This window comes from Triticum aestivum, chromosome 3A (genome assembly GCF_018294505.1).
Source record: "Triticum aestivum cultivar Chinese Spring chromosome 3A, IWGSC CS RefSeq v2.1, whole genome shotgun sequence".
Lineage (NCBI taxonomy): Eukaryota > Viridiplantae > Streptophyta > Magnoliopsida > Poales > Poaceae > Triticum > Triticum aestivum.
Window position 1 is genome coordinate 748,627,862 of NC_057800.1, and position 10,278 is coordinate 748,638,139.

Here is a 10,278-nt window from a genome sequence, read left to right on the forward strand (position 1 = left end):
CCTTCACTTCCACATTTGTATTAGGACTGAAAAAAATAGAACACTTAGATTCAATAACCAGTTGACCGGACGCTGCACAGTACTCATCCAAGATCGATTTCAACGTGTTAGCATTCTGGTTATCCGATCTCATGAGGATTAGGGAATCATCCGCAAAAAGCAGATGTGATATGGTTGGTGAATCTCTGCATACCTGCACTCCAATAAGGTTCCCCGCCTCTTCCTCATGAGCTATTAACGCTGACAGTCCCTCAGCACACAAAAGAAAAAGATAGGGGGGGAGGGGATCCCCCTGTCTCAACTCTCGTTGGCAAAAAGGGGAGTGTTTCGTTGGAATTAAAATGTACCTTGTACTCAACCGTTGTCACACAAGACATGACCATCTGAATCCATTGGGCATGAAACCCTAACTTGGTGAGCATGGCCTCCAGGAACGTCCATTCCACTCTATCATATGCCTTATGCATATCAAGTTTTATTGCACAAGTGCCAACCTTTCCCTTCTTCCGTTTCTTCATCGTATGTAAGCATTCATACGCCACTATTACATTGTCATTGATGATGCGGCCCGGCACAAACGCACTTTGGGTCTCACTGATAATATCTGGGAGGAGAACCTTTAACCGCGCCGCAAGTATCTTTGAAATCACCTTATAGACCACATTGCACAAACTTATGGGTCTAAATTGGGTAACTTTTTCTGGGTTATCCACTTACGGAATTAAGACAATAGTAGTAGAATTCCACCCCTCAGGTATAATGCCTGTATTAACAGCCTCCAGGACCTCCTTGGTGAGATCACCTCCAAGCAAGTGCCAGAATTTTTTGTAGAAAATAGTGTGTAACCCATCCGGCCCTGGTGCTTTTAAGTCACCAATACTAAAAATAGCTTTCTTTACCTCCTCCTCTATATATGGTGCAATGAGTGACTCATTCATATAATCCTTAACCTTCCTCTTAACTTTATTGATAACATTCATATCTGGTACATTTACTTCAGCGGAAAAGAGGTGCTGAAAATACTCGCTAATCAGACTACTCATAGCTTCATTACTCTCTCTCCAAACACCCAAATCATCAATCAGGCGTTTTATATGGTTTCTCTTCTTTCTAACCGATGCAAAATTATGAAAGAAATTGGTGTTGCGGTCTCCAAATTGAGCCAGTTTGCTCGGCTGTGTTCAACCCAGTAAATCTCTTCCTTTTCCAAGTTTTCCTCTATCTCCATTAACAGAATTCGCTGCCTGTCTCCCGCCTCATCAGTGAGAGGGCCCGACCGCAACTTTTCCAACTCCTCCTTCAGTTCCTTCAGGCGCCGTTGGGGTGCCTTCAAAATCGAGCGATCCCACTCATGCAAAGTGGAATGGACACTCGCTGTTCGTTCTGCAATTGGTGCCGTCGGGTCTGAACGTTCCCACGCATCGGATACCACTTGCATAATATTATCCTCTTGCAACCACCTTGACTCAAAGCACTTCCGATGGGTTTGAGAAACTACCTGCCCATCCCCCTCGGTGTCAATGAAGATGGGTCTGTGATCCGACTTTATATGAGCAGTGTTAGTGACTTTTGTGTTTGGGAATAAACCATGAAACTGGCCATTACATACCGCTCTGTCCAGCCGTTCCCTAAGCCTCCTCCTCCTCCAAGTGTAAAGATCACCGCTGCATCCCATATCCTCCATCTCACAATCAACAAGAGCATCTCGAAAGTTCTGCATCATGTGCACTGGCCTCGCCGCTCCACCCTCTTTTCCATGGGAATACAAAATTTCATTAAAATCACCAGCTATCATCCATGGAAGATTAATTCGCTGGTATAGATGACGCAAGCACGACAACGACAAGTGATTGTCTTCCCACTTCGGCTCCCCATAGAAGCCCGTAAACCTCCATACCTCATCTGTACCATCTCCCACCGTAACATCTATGAAGTTTTTATCTTTATCTCTCAACTGTATTGCCACAGGTCTCCTCCAAAAAAGAAGCAGCCCCCCACTTGCTCCATTACTCTCATGCACTTCCATACAATCCATTTTTAATTTCCTCCGTAGTTTCCCTGCCTTAGCTTTGTTCAGATGCGTCTCAGATAGGAAGACGACATCCGGCCCCCACTGCTTCTGGACATCCAGAAGAGCTCTTTCTGCCGCAGCACTGGCCATGCCACGGCAGTTCCAGCATATGAGTTTCATTGCGCCCGGCGATCACCCACGAAGGGAGTCGCCGATATGTTGTTGGTCGTACTGTTCTCTGTTGATCTCAGTCTCTTTGGGTCATGAATTTTCTGTGGGGTACTCATCGTACTTTTGTCCACAGAATCCACATTGCTAATATTCTCCAGAAGATGATTTGTTTTGAAACATAACCTGGTGGCAGAGTTGTACCTGAGCCACTCGGGCCACCCGTATGCATTGACGGGCCATTGATATTGCCATCCTGTCCTATCAGTCTCTTGCGCGCGGAAGGGACTATTGCAGTTGCACTAGCACCATCAGTTCCATCAAGGTCCATCTCCAACTCTTCCTCTTGGTTTGGATCTCCCGCATTTCCTCTACCACTTCCGCGACCACCTCCTCTTCCAGCTGACCCCCCTCGACCACTTCTGTTATTCCCTCTCCCTACTGGGCCATCAAAGTCAACGAGAAGCCATTCGCCCCATTCACAGCTCTCAGGGCTGTGTATTCCATCACCACACTCCGTCACAACATGCCCTATCAATCCACAGAAGTAACAAAAATCAGGGATTTTCTCATACTCAACTGGATATCTCTTTCTTTCCCTGAGCGTCAGTGGCACAAACCTAACCAGGGGTGTATCAAGCATCACAAACACCCTAGAACTTCCTCCTATTTAAATTAATCATCGTTGCTTTTACAACTTTAATAGTAGAGTACTAAGACAATGACAATTAATATGAATCATATGAAGTAGTAAGAACAAACCGGTGAAAATTGCCGTATGTTCACAAAATGCCTCCATGCCACACAGTATCGCCGTGAGCAATGTCGTTGTGGCATGACTCAGCAGTGTCAGTAGCACCTAAGGGTCTGAGAGTGAAGCACAATAAAGTGTATCATAATTAGTTAAGTCGCACTCCGGTACACTTTATCCACAAAACATAAAAACATTCCACTACACGCTTTTCGCGCGTACAAGACGTGTGTGTCCAATTGATGGCAAGAAGTTGGAGCTATTTCCAATAGATGATATACTTCATGTCATCAAATTATGGTTGAAGTAAAATATAGTACATCACTAAAAAAATGCCTTTTACATCGAAAATTCGCTTCTGAGCATGAACTCAGATGGACACGAAATCTGCTCTTTCCATTCGCCTCGAGATGCTTGCCCTAGGTCGTATTTCCTGCAGTACAAGTGCACGTATTGGTGTGAAAATCTTACCCGGCCCGCGCATTTACTGCTGCTGGCTAACGTTACGATCGTCCAGGTCCAGATCCTCACCTGACGGAGCCTCCTGTTTCAATAGGCTTCATGGACGGGAACTCATGACGGCGCCCCCAAACGGTCACCTACCTCTCCATAAAATGTACAAACGGCCGCTAGGAGCGCGAAGCCACCAAAGACTGCCAGAGAAGTGCACACTGATTGCTCAATGGCTTGCTCCTCACAAGTCACAAGTAATGGCAGACTCTCAAAATTTTCTTCTTTTTTTGTGAGGAATGTCAGCTGTCAGTTTTTTTTGGCAAGGAATGGCAGCTCTCAGCTTGCCGATAGCTACAACAAACCGCAAGGTTAAGGTTTTAGTTCTTGGTGTTATGATGGTCGATAGGCCGAGAGACTGTGGGCGGCGCCTCCACGATTCGGAGCTCCCCGCCGGATCTGGACGGGCGCATGAAGAACCACTTGCTGCCGTTGGACTTGTCCATCATGGCGGTCAGTGATGGACGTGTGCGGAGGAGAGGAGATGCGGTGGTGGGTAGGGCATTGCCGCCACCCGGGCAGACGGACCCGTGCCGTTTTAATGCAGACGCAGTGGCCGGAGTCTTCCCTGTGGCCGTGTTGCGTGAATGCCGAAGTGGTCAGCCCTCCGGTCATGTCCGTCTGGCCGGCATCAATGAGGGTAGCCGGCCGTTTGGTACCACCCTCTTTTATCGGCCTGAATGCGAGTGGAGGGTTCGGCAGGTTTCGGGAGCGACCCGTCGGCGGAATCAGCCAATGATGCTTGTCTACTTTTCAGTTACAGAAAGACACAAACTAGTACAGTGTATGTATAGCTGATGATTACTAGCCACGTAAAAAAGACACATGATTCAGTAAACTCAACGTTTTGCTTGATTTCTTGTTCATTGAGAAAGACACATGATTCAGTAAACTCAACGTTTTGCTTGATTTCTTGCTCATTGAGAAAGACACAAGATTCAGAAAGTGTACATAAGACACAAGACCCAAGAATCAGTGTACAGTGAAGAGAACCCTCAAAATTCTGAAGCATGATGTCCATTCAGTAAACTCAACATTTAGTAAACATGAAGCCCATTCAGTAAACTCAACAGGATTACAAATTACTGCTTGGTTTCTTGCTTCCTGCAGTTTTGCTTGGAAGACTTTGCCCGGCACAAAACGGAAATAAGTTAATTGTGAGATGGATAAGAACTGATGCACTGGCAGATGGTCATTGGCATAATCAAAAATATAGTAGACAGATGGCCATGCTTACATATTTGAATCCAGTTGGTAAATAATTACTTGTGCAAACCAATTCGAGCATGAGGTTTGGAGATCGTTCCGCTTCCAGGATGTGGATTCAGTGATAATTCTGTAGTTGGAAATCACCATATGAATGCTCGACTATACTATGTGTTCACAAAAGGCAGTTTAGTTAGCAGAAGAGTTTTGAATAAAGAGTATTTTGCAATGAAATGATGAAAGAGCATGCTGTCAAGTTGTCCCTCCGCAAACAATCAGCAAAGTTTAAAGCCTGATCAGCTGTACAAATCTTCAATTGTTTTTTGAATGGAGTGAAATGAGAGGGACTTTATGACAAGTACCCCCAACATGATTGTATGCTTTTAGGACTAATTAACTAGGCCCTATCAAAAGAATCTGAACAATGCCCCGAAAAAAGAATTCAAAGGTTCTCACTGGACTCAAAATACCAGCACCCTGATTCTCACTGGATTCAAAGGTACAGTTCTCACAAACCACCAATACTGCTTGTTGATTTTTCTAAGACGTGTATGTGCAACACCATTTGTTTCTATAAAACAAGTTTGTCAAGAATAATATCATTCGACCATTGAACCATCACATAAACAAGGTTGTTTTCTGAAAACTGACACTATATAGGCAATTCACACTCCAGAAGTTAAGACTAATTATTAAGTATGTAGTAGTACTTGAAAAAAAAATATGTATATGCTAAAGAATATACATATCCTCATTGTGGACATAATGCCACCGCCTCCCCCGACCATATCATCGGGGCCACCAAGTAGGTGTGCACAGTCCCGGGTAACTCAGTCTTGATTGCAATTCCATGGCTCTCACTTGATCTGCAATTTGCACATGGAACAACATAGTTATTTGTATGTACAATTCACATATTAGCCGTAATATGTGCTGCTCAGAGAGTGATGTACATATCTGTCAGTATTGTCTGCAAGTGTATACCCCTCATCATGTTAATGAATTCAGAGAACATCCATTGGAAGTACTCACTTGCTCGTCACGCACCCAGACACCAGCTAGAATTACGCTCTGGAAGTGATTGTTCACTCCAACAAACAACCCAAAGGGCATGTCATAGAGATTAATTAGTCCGATACGTTGTGTCAAATGTGATGACATCACCAAAGAATTTGTACTGCAGCTTGTTGTTTTCATTTGTCCACAAGGGTCGTTGCGCTGTATCTCTTTAAACACAGCAAGGGTCTTGTTCACATCATCGGCAGCCTGGTCTCGACTTATCCTGCCACACAGATTCGGGAGAAGACCGCTTTGTCAAAGGCACATTCTGAGATGAACAGGAGAAGCTGACAACTATGATGTACACCTTGTTGAGGTTCACATTGTTCCCCCTAAGCTGCTTCACTAAGTCTTTTGTCTACATATCTATGTGCTTGTAGGACGGCCAATGAACCTTTTCACCGCAAGTAAGGGACATTGAATGGTTGTGGCTTGACCGGTGTTCAGCTATCAACCATCCATTGTGAGCAGCTCTAAGAAGTCTGATCATTGAAGGGCACTCGCACCGGCAAGACCAGCTATTCTGCTGCTCAGGATTTCCCTACAAATGAAAATTACTTTTTGTTCAGCTTAGAAGTGAAATTCAGTGCAAGCAATAAAAAAAACTTTGGTTTCATGATTTTTTTTGGTTTAAATGCTAACCGAGGATCCATAGACGATCTCCTGCATACAATTTGTCCGCTCGACATTCAGACAACAGTTGCCATATCTTATACAACTTATAGAAATCGTAGGCTTCCCTAGGGAGTCAAAACTCATCCCAATCTCTGGTTTCTCTACATTGTCCGATTTGTTTCTTCAAGTGGAGTGACTCTACCAGGGGCAGAGTGCCCTATCCGGAGGTGCACGGCCAATTCTCAACCTGAAATCATATTCAGATGTTTTAATTGCTGAATCCGTCTTTCATATACCAGGGTATATCAGTCAATGAATGACATGATCCACCTACAAACACAATCTATGCTAATTGTACACACGGATTACCACAAAAATTAGGAGTGCAGACTGCAGCCAGCTGACACTAGTAATCATAGCCCCATGCATCCATTGACATACACAGAAAATATGTGACATTAGTTGCAAAAATCAAAACCATCTCGTCATAAAGAACACTAATTTCATTTGTACCTTCTGGTCCACCCCGGCACCTCTGGGTTCACCTTGCCGGTCGATTCGACGGACTGTGTTAGTGATTCTTTCTTCTAGCCGCCGGAATTCATGTGCTCAACAACGCCGCCGAAGTGTCCAACCACAACCGCGCACAGGGAGTCGACCCTCACCACCAACGGATCTGGCTGCTCAACGTCCGCAATGACCTCTCTGAACGGAAACCTACAGCATGATCAACAAATCAAAGGCCAGTCATCGCCATAGTCCGCTCGCACATCTGCAGGGAGCAGGACGAAAGGAACTGAAGAATACGGCTGAGCAATTACCTGTCAACCAGATCCAGTAGAAACTCGAGTGAGTTGTCGGGCAGGGCAGCAGCTCCTCCCGTATTGCTCGCCGCCGCCATTTTTTCGCCCTCCGCCGACGAGCTCGGGAGGGCCGGGGGAGGGAATAGAGAAAGGTTGAACTGACTACAGGGCACCCGTGGCTGCGCCGTTTTTGGAGCTAACGGCGTGTACGCAATTCTGATCCACAGCACAGATTTCGCCAACGGACGCGAGCCACGGCTCGACTCGTCGCCGTCACTTTGCTCTAAAAACGCGGCTCGCAATTTTTTTAGGCAATCTCGCGAAGCTTTTTATTCAAACCGTCACAATGTTTACAGGGATGAAAGAAATGCCCTCGGTCTGGCCTAACCAAACATGACGGCCAGGCCCTAATTTTAATACATGCTTCGCTAGATTGTGAGCATCCACATTGGAGCTCCTAGACTCATGAACTATATTACAAGAAGAAAAAAAAGTAGCTGTCATCTTGATCTCTTGAACAATAGCTCCATAGCTCGATCCGCTTCCCGTTTGGACTTCTGTGACCACACCTTTGCAATCTGATGCTAAATGTATATGATGAAGATTCATATCTTGTGCTAATGCAAGTCCTTCCCTGATCGCCAAAGCCTCCAGAGTGGCTGGGTCACGATGGTTCGGAAACACATAAGATGAAGCGCCCAAAAAAATGCCTTCAAAATTCCTGCATATTGTACCCACAGAGCCATGATTTCTTCCTCTTGTCAATCCAGCATCAACATTGATTTTGACATAATGCTCAGGAGGTGCTATCCATTCCGTCCTCCTTTGGACCGCACTCGTGTAGTGCTCTTTGACATGTGATAATGCTTTGATCTCCGATAGATATGTATTCACAAAAGCATTAATAGCAAACGGGCTTTTGAAAATATCCTCATAAATCACCTTTCGTCTTGCTCCCCAAATGGCCCAAAGTGTTGTCACCATCCTCACAAAATCCTCTGAAGATAGAGCTTTCCCCATGGCAAGAATCCAATCTTTGGCTCCTTCATGCTGATTCAAGCTGATTTGATCAACTATTTGTTCCGATGACAGTGCCCATGTACTCCGGGACATAGCACATTCCAGCAGCGCGTGTTTCCACGAATCATGAGCACCACATAGAGTACAAGCTGCAGACGTGGCCATATTTCTATGATGTAGAACTTCTCCCGAGGGGATCGAGCTTTTCGCCAATCTCCAAAGAAATACCTTAAGCTTAGGTGGGACCTGCATTTTCCATAATGTTTTCCACTCGCTCCCCTCTGCTCGTACATCTGAAGTGCCCTCGCGGCCCTCAAGCCAAGCTTCCCTATTAAGTTTCGTCCGTACAAGCATACGATAACATGATCTGACAGAAAAATTGCCCCTAGACTCCTCACTCCATGCCCAAAAATCTGACACTCGTCCCGTGCATAATGGTATCTGTAGGATTGCCTCCGCATCAAAAGGAGTAAACACTGACCGAACAAGCTGCGTTCTCCATGAAGCTGTGGTGTTCTCTATGAGCTCTGCAACACGACGTGGTGGATCCGGCACCAGAGACGTGATTGGTCTCTTAAAACTCTCTCTAGGGATCCAGTTCTCAGCCCATATATCTGTTTCTTCTCCGTCCCCAATCCGGCGAATGATCCCTTGTGCCAACATGTCACACCCATCCAAAATTCCTCTCCAAATCTGTGAGGGCCCTGAACCCAACTGAGCTTCCAAAAGTGATCGGTCTGGGAAATAGACAGCTTTCAAAATCTTAGCACTCAATGATTCCGGGTCTTCCAATATCCTCCATGCTTGCCGAGCTAATAGGCTCAAGTTAAACAGCTCCAGGTCTCGAAAGCCCATGCTTCCCATGTATTTTGGCATTGTCATCGTATCCCAAGCCACCCATGCCGGTTTTCTCTGTCCTCTCTTGCTCCCCCACCAAAACTGTCGAATGATGGATGTGACACTCTCACACAGTCCTCTTGGGAGCCTGAAGCATGACATAGAGAACACTAGTATTGCTTGAGCCACTGATTTTATAAGAACCTCTTTGCCCGCTGCAGATAGTAATTTTCCCATCCAGCCTTTAACTTTTTCCCAAACTCTGTCTCTCAGATACTTGAACGTGCCATTCTTTGAGTGTCCCACTTCTGTGGGCATGCCAAGATAACGATCACTAAGTGATTCATTATGCACCTGAAGCTTGTTCTTCACCCCATCTCTCAAAGTTTGTGGACATCCTTTGCTAAAAAAATATGGATGACTTTGCATTATTCACTTTCTGGCCAGATGCCCCACAATAAGTATCCAGTAGGTTTGATACCTTCTCTGCACCCTCAACACTAGCCTTGAATAGCAACATGTTGTCATCCGCGAACAGGAAATGGTTAACGGCTGGTGCCGTGGGTGCCACCTTAATACCTGCCAACAAAGATGACTGAGAACTGGATTTCAGGAGGCACGAAAGGCCCTCTGCTGCAATCAAGAAAAGGTAAGGGGAGATTGGATCTCCCTGCCGAAGTCCTCTGGATGGTTTGAAACTCTCAAGCTTCTCCCCATTAAATAAAACTGAAAAAGATAAACTGGAGATCATAGACATGGTTGTATCAATCCACCTCTGTGCAAAGCCCAATTTGCCCATGATGGCTCTCAAGTAGTCCCACTCCAACCTCTCGTAAGCTTTCATCATATCCAGTTTGAGGGCACAAAAACTGTTATTCTTTGACCTTTTTCGCTTTATAAAATGCAAACACTCATAAGCACAAATTATGTTGTCTGTTATCAACCTTCCTGGCACAAAAGCTGACTGCTCATGAGATATAATTTCTGGGAGTACTTGCTTCAATCTGTTAGCCACTACCTTTGATGCTATTTTATAGAGGACGTTGCATAAACTTATTGTTCTGAATTGAGAGAGAAGGGTTTGGTTGTTCACCTTTGGTATGAGCACTAGGATAGTCTCATTAATGCATTCGGGGCTCTCCTCTCCTCTCACAATCCTCAATACAATGTTTGTAACTTCATCACCGCACACATCCCAGTGTTTTTGATAAAACTGTGCAGGAAAACCGTCAGGTCCGGGAGCCTTTGTTGGAAACATTTGGAAGAGTGCGGATTTGATCTCTTCCCTTGTATAAGGA

At 45.2% G+C, this 10,278-nt stretch overlaps 1 long non-coding RNA gene across 1 annotated transcript; it reads right to left on the reverse strand.

The window, feature by feature from the left end:
• Positions 1 to 4,328: 4,328 nt before the first annotated feature.
• On the reverse strand, positions 4,329 to 7,298 carry LOC123063734 (uncharacterized). The gene is made up of 4 exons (XR_006430541.1): positions 7,142 to 7,298; positions 6,690 to 7,037; positions 6,348 to 6,567; positions 4,329 to 6,246 (listed from the first exon to the last, which is right to left on the reverse strand). It is a non-coding gene; the product is annotated as an uncharacterized lncRNA (long non-coding RNA).
• Positions 7,299 to 10,278: the final 2,980 nt, after the last annotated feature.